This window comes from Staurois parvus, unplaced genomic scaffold, assembly GCF_062004578.1.
Source record: "Staurois parvus isolate SC_StPar_1 unplaced genomic scaffold, SC_StPar_1.0 ptg000468l, whole genome shotgun sequence".
In the NCBI taxonomy this organism is placed as follows: domain Eukaryota; kingdom Metazoa; phylum Chordata; class Amphibia; order Anura; family Ranidae; genus Staurois; species Staurois parvus.
This window is the reverse complement of record NW_028318264.1, coordinates 7,330,395-7,345,995: the sequence shown is the minus strand read 5'-3', so window position 1 is coordinate 7,345,995 and position 15,601 is coordinate 7,330,395.

The following is a 15,601-nucleotide window of genomic DNA, read 5'->3' as shown; positions in this document are numbered from 1 at the left end:
GATCGCTCTTGTGGAGTGAGGCGTGTTCGACCTAACTGCATAGGTTCTTCGGATGTCGGTATAGTTGCAGAGGTAGATCGATCAGGGGATTTTTGGAAAACAGGAGCTAATGAACTCACTTGGGGGCGACGTAGACCAGACCTTTCCAGATCTTGCTCCTGGAAGCAGACATCGATTTGGATGCTAAGAGCAATCAAGTCATCCAGGTTGGTGGGTATGGTTCTATCAGCTAGTTCATCCTTCATACGGTTCGCTAAACCCTGCCAAAAGGTTGCAGAAAGGGCCTCATTATTCCATGCCAGTTCTGAAGCTAAGGTGGGAAACTGAACTGTATACTGACCAACCGTCATGCTACCTTGACGAAGCCAAAGAAGGGCTCCTGCAGCAGATGAAGTCCTGCCGGGCACATTGAAGGTTTTCAAGAAAGCTTGCTGGCAGGCTAGGAGACTGGAAATAGGGGGATCTTGATGCTCCCACAGTGGTGAGGCCCAAACCAGTGCTTCACCCATAAGGAGGGAAATCATGTATGCCACCTTGGAACAGTCAGGAAGAAAATGGTCGGCTGCTAGTTCAAAGTGAATAGAGCACAAATTGATGAAGCCCCGACAAGCTTCAGGATCACCAGAGAAGTGAGGCAGTGGAGGCAGCTGGAGTCTCGAAAAAATGTGTTCCACTGGGGGAGCAGCGGGATTTGGAGCAGCAGGAACCGGAGCAGGAGCCAGGACAGGAGCTGAAACAGAGGGTGAGGAAGTTGACACAACCTGCAGCTGATCCAACTGGGAGGAGAGTTCCTGCAGACAGTGCATAATTTGTTCTTGATAGGCCTGCAGGACATCGACTCTCTGCGCCAAACACTGAAGTTCTTCCAGGAGAGGCTGCAGTGTATCTGAGCAGCTCATGGCCTGAGCAAACTGTCAGCACCTGTGGTAGTGAACCCTTGTAGATTGTCAACCTGGGGTTCCCCAGGGCATGGAGCCTAAGCCCCAGCCTGCTTCTTCAACAGAGCCCCTGATGGTGGGGATGGACTTGCAGCAATCTGGGACCAGGTACACCCAGCTGAGGATGAGGAGATTGCTTGCGTGAGCAGAGTGCAATCTGAGGAGACAAACAGAAATCCGACTAGCTGAGGTCAGGACAGGCAGAAAACAAGCACAGTCAGACAATGAAGCCAGGGTCGGTACACGAGTAGTCAATGCAGGAGATAGCAACACACAGGATCTCAGACAACTAGGAAGTTGCTCAGGCAAAGTGGCCTAGACTGGGCATGTCTTATATAGACAGGCAAACAAGGAGGTGGGCCAGGAGTTGATGGCAGGGAAGGAAATAAAACCCAGAGAACAGCAGACGACGCCCATAGGTGAGCACAGACAAACACACATGTGAAAGGGATCAGGAACAGCACTACAGCAAGGAGGTAAGAATACACAAACAGGGAACTGCAGGCTAACTTGTGACACCCATCTTAAAGCATTTATGGTAAGAGGTTCCCTACCCCCCAAAAAATAAAAACATTAATGGTCAGTGGTGTTTTTCCCTTCACCCCCCTCAGGCAAACATGGGTGGGGAGGCCAGTGGTGTTTCTTCCCTGCCCCATCCCTTGAATAGCATTTGTATTCAGTGGGCAATGCAGAATACACTTACTGTACCTCTGTCCTGTGTCCCTTATCACTGTCTGTGCAGTGACATCACCACTATGCTTATACTGTCAGGCAGGAGATCACTCCACTAAGCTGTACTAAGATGTGAAGTGGGACACAGCTTTGTTTGAAATCTTGAGACAGTCCCATAGCCTACAGGATAGTTTGTGTGTGTGTGTGTGTGTGTGTGTGGGGGGGGGGTTATAGCCCTCTGAATTGAAAAGAACAAATGAACATTTATACTACCCAATGGAAGCATACTAAAATGGAGCCTTGAACTGGCATACTAAAATGGAGCCTTGAACTGGCATACTAAAATGGAGCCTTGAACTGGCAAACTTTAGCTAAATGCTTTAGCTAAATGCTTTATATTATAATGCGCTGGGTACATAAGTACCCAGCGCATTATAATATAAAGACCACTTAACTAAGGTTTGAGTCATTCAAAGACTGTTGCTGAAAGACTAGCCCAGTTATGTAGCCAGTCAAGTAGAACCAAGTGGTCAGTTACAGTATATCAAAGGCAGCTTTAAGATTTTAGAGAACCAAAGTGGTAAGTTACAAGTATTTTTTTATCTCAAAATCATTCAGAAGCTTGAGATATTTAGTTTTAGCACTATGGATCATCCTGAAACTATTCAGAAATCTTTTGCTAAGATTATTGTTTTAGAATAACCATTTAGCTAAATGGACACTAAAAATGTAATACTTTTATGAAGCAATGGAAAGTTACTGTTATTCCTGATCATGTGGAACAAGGGATGAAGCAAATTAAGGTTCCAGAGGATAAAGTGCTTGCTTTTCTTTAATAGTCTATTTTTCCTGCACTTTAATTTTAAAGCAGAATGTTACTCATAAAAACTTGATTAAAAAAATAATGTTCTTTAGCTAGGAACATACATTCCACATTATTCCAAATTACATCCACGATTGCTCCTGTGTATTCTTGCTGGAGGCTGCCATTTTGTTGAAGTCCAAAGCACCCAGGGAGCATAACTCATTAGGGTCTCTGCAGATCAGCGTCTACATTTTCAACATAGTGCCTAAAAATAGAATTGCGCATGTGCAGAAAAGAGTAAGAGTGTATTACTGGATTTTAAACATTATAGACACTTATTTTTAATATTTTACTTAGCTATACCTGCAAAAAGGGCCAGCCTAAAGTGATCTAGCAGGACTTCATTTTCTGACTAAAGTTCTACTTTAACGTACATCTTAATGCTCCACACTCGGTTATCAGAGAGGAAAAGATGAAAGTATACAAATTCAAACATCTAATGGGTGCAGTGTTCCCTTTTGACAATATTCCCAAATACCTAAATCTAAAGTGCAATGAAAAAGAGTGCAAAATGAATAAATATAAAATAAATAAATAACAGTCCCAATATAAATATTTTTAAAAAATCAGATTTGCAATCCACAGTTTATTCATCTACTGTAACCCCAGTGTGTCAGACAATATACAAAGTTCTTTGTGACCCTTAAAGTTGAGGTTCTTTGTGAATAATCACTGTGTTCCTCGACCCAAAATGAAAATTGATCTTGTCCTGTGCATGGCCTCTCTATTACAAAAAGGTATTCACATTTAAAAGTTATCCTCTCCACTTTTACAGTAACTTAACATTGACAGAGGCATCATGTGGACATAATGTAATATATTATAAACTAAATAAAAACAAAGGAATATCCTGTATTATTGAAGCACTTTATGTAAACCATACAGAGAGAGAAAATTTGTTTTAATATACAGAGAAAGCAATCTTTCAGACTGTATGCTATGCTGTCACTAACCTGGAAACAATTCCAGATCTGGCTACATTGCTAGCTCCACACAAAGCATTTAATCAGAGGTGACTCTTATGGACTTTTATTGTCATGAGATATTTCTGCACTGATTTGAAGATTGGAGTTTACCTTTATCAGCCAGAAAGCTCTTGTTTATACTGTATATCCCTCTGATGTTAGTTTCCCTTTGCAACTATGGTCTGGACTTTCCTGACTTATGGGATAAATTCCAACAACTATCTTTCCAGTGAGTCTGTCTCTAGTGTCCACTGAGGCAGTGAGGAAAGGGAATGGAAGGTGGATGGAACCTAAATGATGAGCCAGGGGGGTCAAGCCCCTAATAAACAATAGTGAAACATCTTAGTGGCCCAATGAGGAGATTTTTCTGGCTTCTAAAATAATTACAGACAAAAAAAGTGTCTTTAATATCACTTTAAGTGTTAAGAGACAGTTTAAGTGTTTAGTGTTGAAAGATAGTTAAATGTTAAAATAGGGAAAAGGTAAGTGTTAGAGTTACTGTAGAAGATTTTCAAGTAGTTAGCTATATATACTGTATATGTACTATATGCGTGTTTTAATCTATTTACTGAAAGCTGGAGTGATTTACAGACTTCATGAGTTATACTGTCCTGTATCCAATAGTACCTTATAAAACAAACTTATTACCTTTTTTTTGTATGAACCCATAATATGTTTGGTCCAAACAGGGATATGTTTTCTGGTTCTCTGTGTTCATGAATTATCATTTAGTGTAAAAATATGAGGAATATGCCTGTTGGAACTATCACATTTATTTCATCAGTTGTCCATTTTTTTTAACAGAAATATTTTATCAATAAAAGATAATAATTGTAATTCTACATGCAATGAAGCACAACAGTCACCAGGAAGTGATAATAATGACAAGAAAAGCATCCAAGGATATAAGGGCCTCAAACAAAGCATTCCACAACACATATTACCAAAGTGGGTCACCAGGTGATTCAAATAGAAGATGGTAAGGTTGCATATCATCAAGACATCATCTCCAATACAGAAAAGGACAAAATTTGAATGTAGATCAGGTGAAATAAATTCCAACCCAGTAGAAAGACATAGCACAATTAGGAATCCACACAGGGAGGAGGGATAGGGAAGAGGGGAAGTAAGACCAAGAGTATTGTCTGCATAAGGACGGAAGGTCAGAAAGGGGGGACCAATATCAGGGTTTATACCAAGTAGGGGGAAACCATCTCAGGGATCACATAGGGATATCATCCAAACAGGGAAGTCAATACTGAAGCCCCAATAAACACACTATGGGGGTAAAACCAAAGGTTCAAATTGTCAGGGCTCTAGCCTCCATCCAATAATCCCATATTTTCCCAACATTTTGAGAACATTTATGGCCCAAGTAGGTGAGCCTATACAAAAGTAAGCCTGAATCAATTATTGACCTACACTGAACTACAGTGGTGGTGGTGGTGGTGGTGGTGGGGTCAGGTTGTCTCCATTTCAAAAGTACAAACAAACGGCAACTAAACCAACCTATAACTGGCCTTTGCAGCAAGGAGCACATGGAAGGGAGTGTCTAACAGTTCATGTTAAAAACGGGTGTAGTTTGCACACATTTGCAAATGTGTAGGCTGCAGAGGCCACTTTACGGCACCCCGGTATTATCTGCAGTCCTAACTCATTGAATTTTGAGAACGTCGCCATTTCAAAAGGATAATTTAGCATAGCACACAAAAAGCTATTTATAGGTAAATTGAATCACCAAGTTGCATATGCCTAGCAGGAGGACTCTGGGATCCATTGCCACAGAGAGGTCGCCGACCATAATAATATCCATCACAACTGCCTGCCAAAAGTCCTGGATAAGGGGACACTCCCAGACTACATGAAAAAACAGTCCCACTGCCTGATTACACTTGGGACAATTCTTGCATCGTGTACGGTAAATCTGGGAGAGATGCTGAGGGGTGTAATATGCACTATGAAAGAATTGAAGCTGGATAAATCTGTCTCTTGCTGAAATAACCATGGGCACATATTGCTGAATCCCTTCATCCCAGTCAACCTTTGATAGAGTAGGAATATGTCTCGGCCAAGACTGAAATAGGTGAGTGCCTCTGCCCATGTTCACACTAGTGATTTGGAGATAAATTGAGGAGAGGAGATTCTGCATTGTGAGTAGTAAGGAATCATTCAACCTTATAAGGGACTATAGTCACTGCTGCTAGGAATTGCGCTTGCACAGCATTTTGCAGCTATAGATATCTAAAAATCATCAACGAAGCAAGCTGATTATCAGGTTATCCTGAGATAAGGAAATGAGGGAAGCTTCCCAGCTGGCATAATCTGTATCACTTTAATAATGCCATATCTAGCCCATACAGTAGGGTCAGGGATAGAGTGCAGGTGCAGCAGCTTGGGAATGCCTCAAAGCAGGGTAGTTGGAGAAGTAGTATTAGTCTCACCAATAGCTGCAGTCACCTACTCCCACACCTGGACTGTAGTGCTCATCGGAAGTGTCATAAGGGATGTGGAGCTCTGGAGCCACAGTATACCAAGTTACTCAGTGCTGAATACAAGCCCAGGATGGTAGACTGCAAATTGGCATAGAGTTCTATCTCGTTTGCGAAAACCACCAATGCATCGTGACTAGCAGGGCCTAGCAGGGCCACCCAGTAGTATCAGTTGTCCATGTTTAAATTATTATTTACATTTTTTCTCATATTTTGAGCATGTCATTATACTGGAATAACAGTTCGCTATAATTAGAAATGGCAGTATATGAACTATACCATTCAATTTTGTTATTTCATTTGTATGATTTGCATGCAGCTAATGAATTTTCTAAGCAATTAGGTTATTGCTTTTTGAGTCATCCAGTTTAACATGATCCTAAATCTTCCAAGAAAGAAATACATTTATCCATCAGAATACAGTATCCTATATAACTCATTTACCACTTATATAACACTAAAGTGCATTCTGGAAGCAGTATTGTTTCTTAAAATGGTATGTAATTTATTGAGTCCGATCGATAAATCCATATTTTATTACAGTCCAATTGTTTGTAAGATTGTAATATGGTACCACATGATTTACTATGTTATTTTCTTTCAGTAGGAATCTTTTTAGATTAATACAGTAAATCTATTGCTAGAAATATACTGTATATTGTAGTATATTTTATACCACGTTTTTAAATATATATCTTACTACCTCTTGACAATGTTACATTTACAGCTAAAACAATATTTAAAAAGGCTCAATCATGTTTAAATAATGTGAATTTTGTCTGCATCATTTCATTTTAATGAAGACAGCTGTTTATAGTTTTTATAGTCATTTCTATTATTTGTTATCATAGAGTCCTATGACTGAATGAAAGAAGACCTGTCTGTGTTGCCCATTTAAATAAGATTCTTCCTCTCATGTTACAAAATTAGATTGGAAAATAAAAGGGTGGAGCTTATAATTGTTATACAACACACAAACAGTTCAATTATAACTATAAGAGAAAATGGTAATGAAATGCAGTAACCTTTACCTAGGAATAGGCAGAGTGATCTTGCCGAAAATAATTTAGAAGTGAATTTTTCAATTTTGTCTTTGCAATAGCCTTACCTTTGCCATGCAAATTGCTTAGTTGAAATTTACTTGAAACACAGAAAAATGCCATGTTTTTTTTTCAGCAAAGAATATGATTACCAATGTCAGAGCTGACATGATAATCAATGGCTATGCTGTAAACCTGCCACTGTATTTCTTTCTTTTTTTTTAATCAGAAATTACGTTTATTAATGTTGAAGTCATACAAATCTCAAAATGACAAAGCATATACAGAATGGTATCAAAGATTCAATCATTAACAAACTGAATAACATAATAAAGAAAGCCTTTCCAGTGCTATCAATTAGACAAGAAATCCAAGACTCTGCAACATTACAGAGATAACATGTTACAATGCAATCAGATGACATGGTAATTTTTTTCACATACAGGACAACAGTAAACTCGCAGGAAACAGAGGGCACCATGCCCCCCACCAGGGAATGCAGGAGAGGTATAGGTTAGCTTTGAGAAAGCAATAATCAAATTACAATTAAAAGTAATTACAACAGCCTATGCATTATTAGATCAAAAAGGGCTAAACCTGGAGTGGCCAACCAAGCATCCCAAAGTTTCTAAGGTGGGAGGAGTATCCGAGGTCCAGCTCAGTAGAAGTGCCTTGCGTGCCTTGAACAAAGCCTTGGAAAAGGCCTCTAATAAAAATGCATCCCGTGTTACCGAATCTAAAATACCCAAAAGACATTGCTTAAGATCCAGAATTAAATTAGTTTGAAATACCAAATTAAGGGTAGTTACCACCTCCTCCCAATACCTATGACGTTTTGGACATCTCCACAACATATGTATCAGATCCCCATGGTCCTGCTTGCATCTGCCACATAGGGGGTCCTGACGTAGCCCCATTTTGTACAATTTTGCAGGAGTGTGATGAACCCTAAGTAGAATATACAAATGGGAAACCGTCAACAAATAAAGATGTACGGAATGCAAGGCAGCCTCCCACTTTAACTGCATGTTAACTGCAAATAGTAAAATAGAATTGTGGATGGCAATTTATACCTAAACTGCAATACATCAAGGGAGAGAAGCTGACCATTGCTAAATATATGCTTCAAGTGAGTGATGCCATAAGCCTTCCATTTAGAAACATATTGTAATTTGGCTAATTCTGGTATTGTCGCATTGTTCCATATGGGACTATAAACTGTATGACCCATAATCTGTTGTAACTGCTTAACCTTAAGACAAACTTTTTGCATTATGCGATAAGTAGGGAAGGATTTATTAGGCTTACAAAAAGATTGAGTCTCATGACCCTCAGGCAAGGAGCCAGAGGCAGTGCAATACAACATCACTTTTAGAGTAGACTCATCAACCGAAGCTGGGTCAACACCTCCCTCCCCAATACCTTTATTAAAATGCTGCAGCTGACTAGCAAGGTAGTACAACCATAGGATAGGCAAAGCTATCCCCTCTCTATCCTTGGGACGCTGCAATTGTTCCAGCCGAAGCCGAGGCGAATGCCCCCCCCCCAAAGCAACAAACGAAAAATGGTATTTATTATTGAAAAACGTTTTAGTGGAATCATGACTGGAGAGTTGGAATGAAGGAAGTATAACAATTGCGGCATAAATATCATTTTTATAAAATTTGTTCTACCTGCCAGAGATAACCAGAATTTGGACCATATCTAGACCTTCTCTCTACATCGATTCAACAATGGAGCTACATTAAGGATACAATAATCTATTAAATCAGCACTAATGAGGATACTTAAATATTTGAAAGAGGTTGTAATCACCTCCGGACAGAAAGTAGGCATCGTAGGAAACGTGACCCCGTCCATTGGCAACAGTGCTGATTTAGACCAGTTAATGATTAGTCCCGAATAATGGCCAAACTGTGAAATTATATGCATAACGGTACGCCAGGAAGGTCCAGTGTCTCCAAGCAGAAGCAAGACATCATCAGTGTATAGCAATATTTTTTCTTGATGAGTACCATATTTGAAACCTTTAACATCTATACTAGCCCTAATTCGTGCCACCAAAGGCTTGATGGCCAGTGTGAACAAAATCGGGTAAAGAGGGAATCCCTGATGGGTGCCCCTGGCCAAGTGGAAAGTTGAGGACATTGCTCCACCCTGTCTAATTGCGGTACACGGAGAGTGATATAGAAGCTTCACCCGGTCACCAAAACCAAATCTCACAAGAACCAACCATAAGTAATCCCATTCTATGCTATCAAATGCCTTAGTGGCATCTAACGATAGAAGAGCTCCACAGCGCCTGGTGTCAGCCGGCGTTTGCATATTAATAAACAGTCTGTGTAAATTAACAGAGGTGGATGTCTGTGGCATGAAACCTGCCTGAGCAGAATGCGGGGATCGCCGGCATGCAACCTATACAGGGTGACACAGGACCCGCTCCAAGAAAAGGTAAGTTGTAAAGCAAGCCAACGATCCCCGCAGGATGGATCCAATCCATCCTGCGGGGATCGTCGGCTTGCTTTACAACTTACCTTTTCGTGGAGCGGGTCCGGTGTCACCCCATGCGGTTGGTGTCATTCAGTGCGGGCAGCACTCCCCGCACCTGCCTCGGGATGCCACTGAATAGGGATATAGGTCTATAGGAGCTAGGCTCATTGGCCACCTTGTCCGGCTTAAGTAGCAAGACCACTGTGGCCTTGGTCATAGAGGCAGGCAGAGAGCCCCTGTCATAAGCCATCTGAAGCACCATTAAGAGTTGTGGTAGCATGGTTTCAGCGTACACTTTGTATACCTCTATTGGGATACCATCATCTCTGGGAGCCTTTTTATTCAGGAACAGAGTAGTTGCCTTGACAAGCTCATCTATTGTAACAGGAGAGTCTAAATAAGATTGATCAGTGAGAGCAAGTGTAGGTAAAGGGGTATCTCCAACATATTCATCTAGGGCCTCTAGTGTAAATGCGGATTTAGAAGAGTAGAGATTAATGTAATAGTGGACTAGTTCTTCCATAACATCTGAAGGGGTGTTTGCCAAAGTACCCATCGAGGAGATCAATGACCAGATAGGTTGCACTGCAATTTGAGTTTAAATCAGCTTAGCAACAAATTTCCAGTCTGCTCACCTTCCTCATAGAATGATTGTTTGGCAAAGAAACATCCCTTCTCAGCCTGAGAGGTAGTCATGCGCAGGAGAACCTCCTGCGCCAACAACCACACCTGCTTATTAGAGTCAGTGGGGTCATCTATCTAAGCACACTCCATTAGCTGTGCCTGATGAGTGACCTGAGCCTCAATTTTCCTTGTTTTAGTTTTAATTGCAGAGATCTCAGACATGAATACTCCTCTGAGGAAAGCTTTAAATGCATCCCAAATAAGTAAAGGGTCAGTAGCAAGGTCATTATATTGGAAAAAATCTGTTGTGTCACCGCATCATGAGAAGGAATCAACTTCAACCAAAAAGAATTTAGATTCCATGAGGCCCGAGGGAGAGATGACCCAGGTCCAATATGGAGCTGGATCACCAAGGGGAAATGATCAGATACACTTCTTGGGCTATAGGTAATTGTTCTGAAAAAGGAACCTGCTAAGGAATTAACTACACACAGATCTATTTGGGACAGGGTACCATGAGTTTTGGAAAAGTAGGAGAACTGATGGGTAGATGGGTACAGTATCTGCCAGTAATCCACCCAGTCCACTTCAGTCAAAAAAACGGCTAAGGGCAGTCCCCTGACTTTGGGAACCTGAAAAACAGGGGGATGCTTATTCAAAATAGGGTCCATGTACCCACTGAAATCGCCCAAAACAAATAACTGTACATTAGGCTTGTTCAGCAAAAACTCTACAAGTCGCCTCAGGATAGCATTGGAAAAGGGTGGTGGCACATAAACCATTGCTAACACACAGGAAACAGAATATATCATGCAAAACAAGAATACAAACCTACCCTCGAGGTCAGTTTCACACGCCAACTCCCAGTAAGGTATGGCCTTGTATATCAATACACACACCTCGTGGGAATAGGCATTGTGGGTGGAGTGATACACATGCCCTGCCCAAGGAAACCGCGCCAAAGCCAAAGTGTCCACAGTGAGATGAGTTTTCTGTAGGCCACAGATAACAGGGTGATGTTTGTGCAGTATGGTCGATATCATAATCTTCTTCAAGGGGTCATTGAGGCCTCTAATGTTCCATGAAATCAACGAGATGCTCTCCATAGCAAGATAAATGGGTCAGGGAAGGGGTAATTCTTGATAAGGGGAAAGTCCACAGCAAGTTCCCCTGGCTCCCTCACAATAGGCAAGGGGCATACTCCACTTTGTGGGACACTGCATGACTCTCAGAAGAAAAATGGCATATAGGGCACTGAGCACTGGAAAAGAGACTGGAAAAGTCAAAGAAAACTGAGGCACAACAGTGCCTAACAAAACAAGTCCAAAAAACAGGGAACCCATATCCACTCAGGTCAGGCAACCAGCCCCCAAGTGCGAGTAGATGACATCGGATAATGGTAACTGCCACTCAGCAAGTAACATGAGCACACACATTAACAGCAAACAGAATCAGAGCTCAAAATTGCAGCAGTCCATAAATGTCACTCCCCAGTGAGATAGGAACAAAGCATATCAGGGATCTCCACATACTAGCAGGATTATAATAGCAGAGATTAATCATCTGGATTGAGTGGGCGACGATGCAGTTGAGCTTCATGCGTGTCCACCCAATCTGAGGCTGTGGTAGCAGAGTCAAAAAAGTGTGATTGATTATTGGCAATGATTTTCAGGCGGGCAGGATACAGCATAGCATATGTCAGTTGAAACTTCCGGAGGTGGCCTTTAATCTCAAGAAATTTGACCCGCTTGCGTTGCACCTCCGCAGAAAAGTCAGGGTAAAAGGAAATCTTGGCCCTATTAAATTGAATGTCGGCAAGTTCCCTTGCAAGATGCAGTATGATTTCACGATCCTTGTAATTGAGTAGATGTGCCAGGACAGGCCTGGGTGGTTGTGCAGCTGGCAATGGTCGAGTAGGGGTACGGTGTGCCCTTTCTACTGCAAAGAGTGCAGAAAATGCTTCTTTGTCAAAAAGCTGAAGTAACCAGGTTTCAATACATTGCGTGGGATTACCGCTCTCAGTATGTTCAGGTAGGCCTATAATACGCACATTGTTGCGTAGCAGACGGTTTTCAAGATCATTCATTCTGACATTATTAGCCCTAGCCAAATGTGCCGTAGAACGGGTTTCAAAGAGCAAGGGGGAATTTATCTTCCAAATCACTTATGCGACTTTCCACAGCCATGGTCCTTTCTCTAATCTTCTGAATATCATGTCGGAGAAAGTCTACTTCTTCTCTCAGACCCCCCCAATTGCTCCTTCACAGAATGCAGCAATGCGGTACAGTGTCGCACAGCCTTAAGGATATCCACTAAAGTGGGTTGCTCCTGCTCAATATTATCAATGTCCTTCTCAGCACCCTGCTCGGCCCTCATGTCCACCTCCTCTTCCAGATGGTGCTGCTGCGATGGTATAGTAGGCTGCACAGGGGAGAAAGGGTGGGAGTCCCCTTAATGTCCAGGTAAAAAGACCCTGGGTATATTAAAGCATGTACCTGGAGCCCTCCTTCCCCACAGGGCAGTCTGGCTTACCAGACCTTCCAGCGGCTTCCTTCAGCTTATCACCTCCTCCTCTGGGCACACATTGTGGCTGTGGAGTGCCAGCGCCATGATGGATGTCCGTGCCATCTCTTCCCTGTTTTTCCAGGCCATCGTGGCAGGGAAAGGCTCACTCTGGGGATGTAGAGGTGCTCCTGACAGAGACCTCTGCACAGGAGCAATGAAAAGTGCAAAAATCTCACAGGTACATGATTGGTGACAGGATGGTTAGCTGGAGCTCAGTGAAGCACAGCAGCTCACATGCCCTGCGTGGCCATGCCCCCACTGTATTTTTTTCTAAGTGCTCTCATTGCATTACATTTTCAGAAATTTTGGCAAAATCAGTTTTGCTCATCCCTGCTTCTTTTAACAGCTGGAACTATTCTGGCTGCTTTACGTTACTGCACTTTACCTAATGAAAGTGGGCTTACATAAAAAGGTAAATCTCAACCAGGCTTATCACTTAAAAAATAGGGATTTGTGAATCAGCTTCAGTTTAGATTTTGAACACTTTTGCAAATTTGTGAAGTTTGTGGTAAATGATATTGAAGGGGAGCAGTTATAGTACTGAATGCCATGGACTATCATCAAGAAGCATTACGACAATTAACCAATTCACAATTGTATGATTCACTAAGTATAGATCCTACTTTCCTGTACAAACAACAATTGGAAAATATCATACAGGAGGCCACTAGTTAGAACATACTAAAACCGGATGAAGCAATAAAACTTGTGCCTGAATCTCTTGTAACACCTATATTCCACCACTTACCAAAGGTGCATAAGACCGAGCTACCACTGAAAGGAAGACCCATTGTAGTGAGTATAGGCTCCCTTGGAGAACCCCTGGGTAATCTCATTGATTGTTTACTTCAACTTTTAGGGACTCGCTTACCATCTTATAATCGAGACACAAAACACATTATTCAAGTTTTTCCTTGGACAGATAATTTGAAGTGGTTAACCTGTAATGTAAAATCACTATACTCTGGTATTCAACATGCCTTAGGCCTTCAAACCTTGAAGTACCATATAGACCTATACACTGAATATGACCACAAGATGAAATGGTTTATCCTACAGAGTTTCTCCTTCCTGTTGAAACACAATTTATTTTCTGTTTGATCAAAAGTTCTATCTACAGAAGCAATGAGCCTCAATGGGAGCCCGGTTTGCACCCATGTACGCAAATCTTTATATGGGTAAGAGCAGTTCATCTCCAGCGCTTTCAATCCTTACAGACACTTGATTAAAGTATATTTTCACTATATAGATGACCTGATCTTTATTGTACACAGTGATTTGTCCTTTGAAAATGTTCTCATATATTTGAATGGACTTGAGATTTATAGGAGAAGAGCAACTGGAGGCTATAAATTGCTTGGATGTAACACTTTGGGGTTCTGCACAATTACAAGTTACAGCTACAACATTCAGGAAACCCACATCAAAAAATTCCCTATTACACATCTCCAGTTGCCATCTGCGGCATATTATTCACACCAATCCCTAAGGACAATTCACTCTCATGAAAGGAAATTGTTCTCGCATCGAAGCTTTTGAAATTAATGCTAAACAATTGGAAAACATGTTCCTAGAATGGGGCTATAACAAACACCTGATCACTCAATCGATGAAGAATACACCTAGAGAGGATCTAGTGAATAATGAGAGAACTTCCAGTAAAAGAATGAAAACTAAGGCAGTTACTACACCTTTGGCCTTTTTAACATGGTACAGCAATCAATACCAGAATATAAGACATATCATCCCCCAATATTTACCTATTTTATATGGAGACCCTGATTACAAAGCCATTCTACCCGACAATGTGAAATTTGTGGCCAGAAGGGCCAAAACAATAGGAAAAGTAGTTTCACCTAGCTTGTTTTTTTCAAATACCTGGCTACATACTACAGGCTTCTTCAAGTGCAATGCTACTTGATGTTCAAGTTGCTGCTTTGCAGGGGATTCCAATACTATAACTTCTTACAATAATGGCAAGGGCTATAACATCAGACAGCTTGTCAATTGTCACACTCATTTTTAATCTATGTAATTACCTGTCAAGCTTGTAATGTACAATATGTGGGTCATACAACTAGAAGCCTCTGTGATAGAATGCATGATTACGTATCCAACATAAAAACCAGTAAAGAAATTAACATCTCTAAACAATTTAGATTACACCAGAATTTTAATACTCAGTCTCTTAAAGTGCAAATTATCATATAGATCCTCACAATAGAGGGGGAGTCAATTCTCTCTCCTCTGCAAAAGATAAGTATTTTTGGATATTTAAACTTGAAACCCAGATACCTAAAGGATTACATTTTGAGTGGGACGTCATCCATTTTTTTCGAGTAAGCGCAACAATATAGTATCTTCTCTCAGCTTTCCGTTCCACAGGCAATAAATAATCTACCAAAACAATCTTTTTGTTCTTGTCTAGGTAAAAAAAAAATTCTGTTTGTCCTAAATGATGTCGCTGATCCGGAAAACAGCTCTGATTTTAAACTTTGGTTTTATATTAAATTTTTTCACACAGTCGCATCATCATTTTCTTCAATTCCCCCTCCCCCTTCTAACAAAGTTTTTGCAACTTTTTTTTTTCTTCTTTTCCTCTTTTTTCTTTCTTCTTTATAATTTTTCATGTGTTTTTCATATTTCCTTTCTTTTTCCTTTCTTCCTTTTATCCTCCTTCTCCCTTTTTTTTCTTTATCTTTTTTTAAATATTTATTCTTTTTTTATTTAATTTGCATAATTTTTTTTTATTTCTCATTTCTTGTTTTATTTTTTGTTTGATTTTATTTTCCTTGATTTTTTGTTTACTTCTTTTGTTTATCTTCTTGTTTGATTCTTGTTTGATTTCCTTTCTTCACCTTTACACATATACACACCTGATTCATTTCACAGCCGATGATACTGAATATATATCCCCCAGCGGCCTGTTCTCCTTACGCCTCTGTGACCAAGC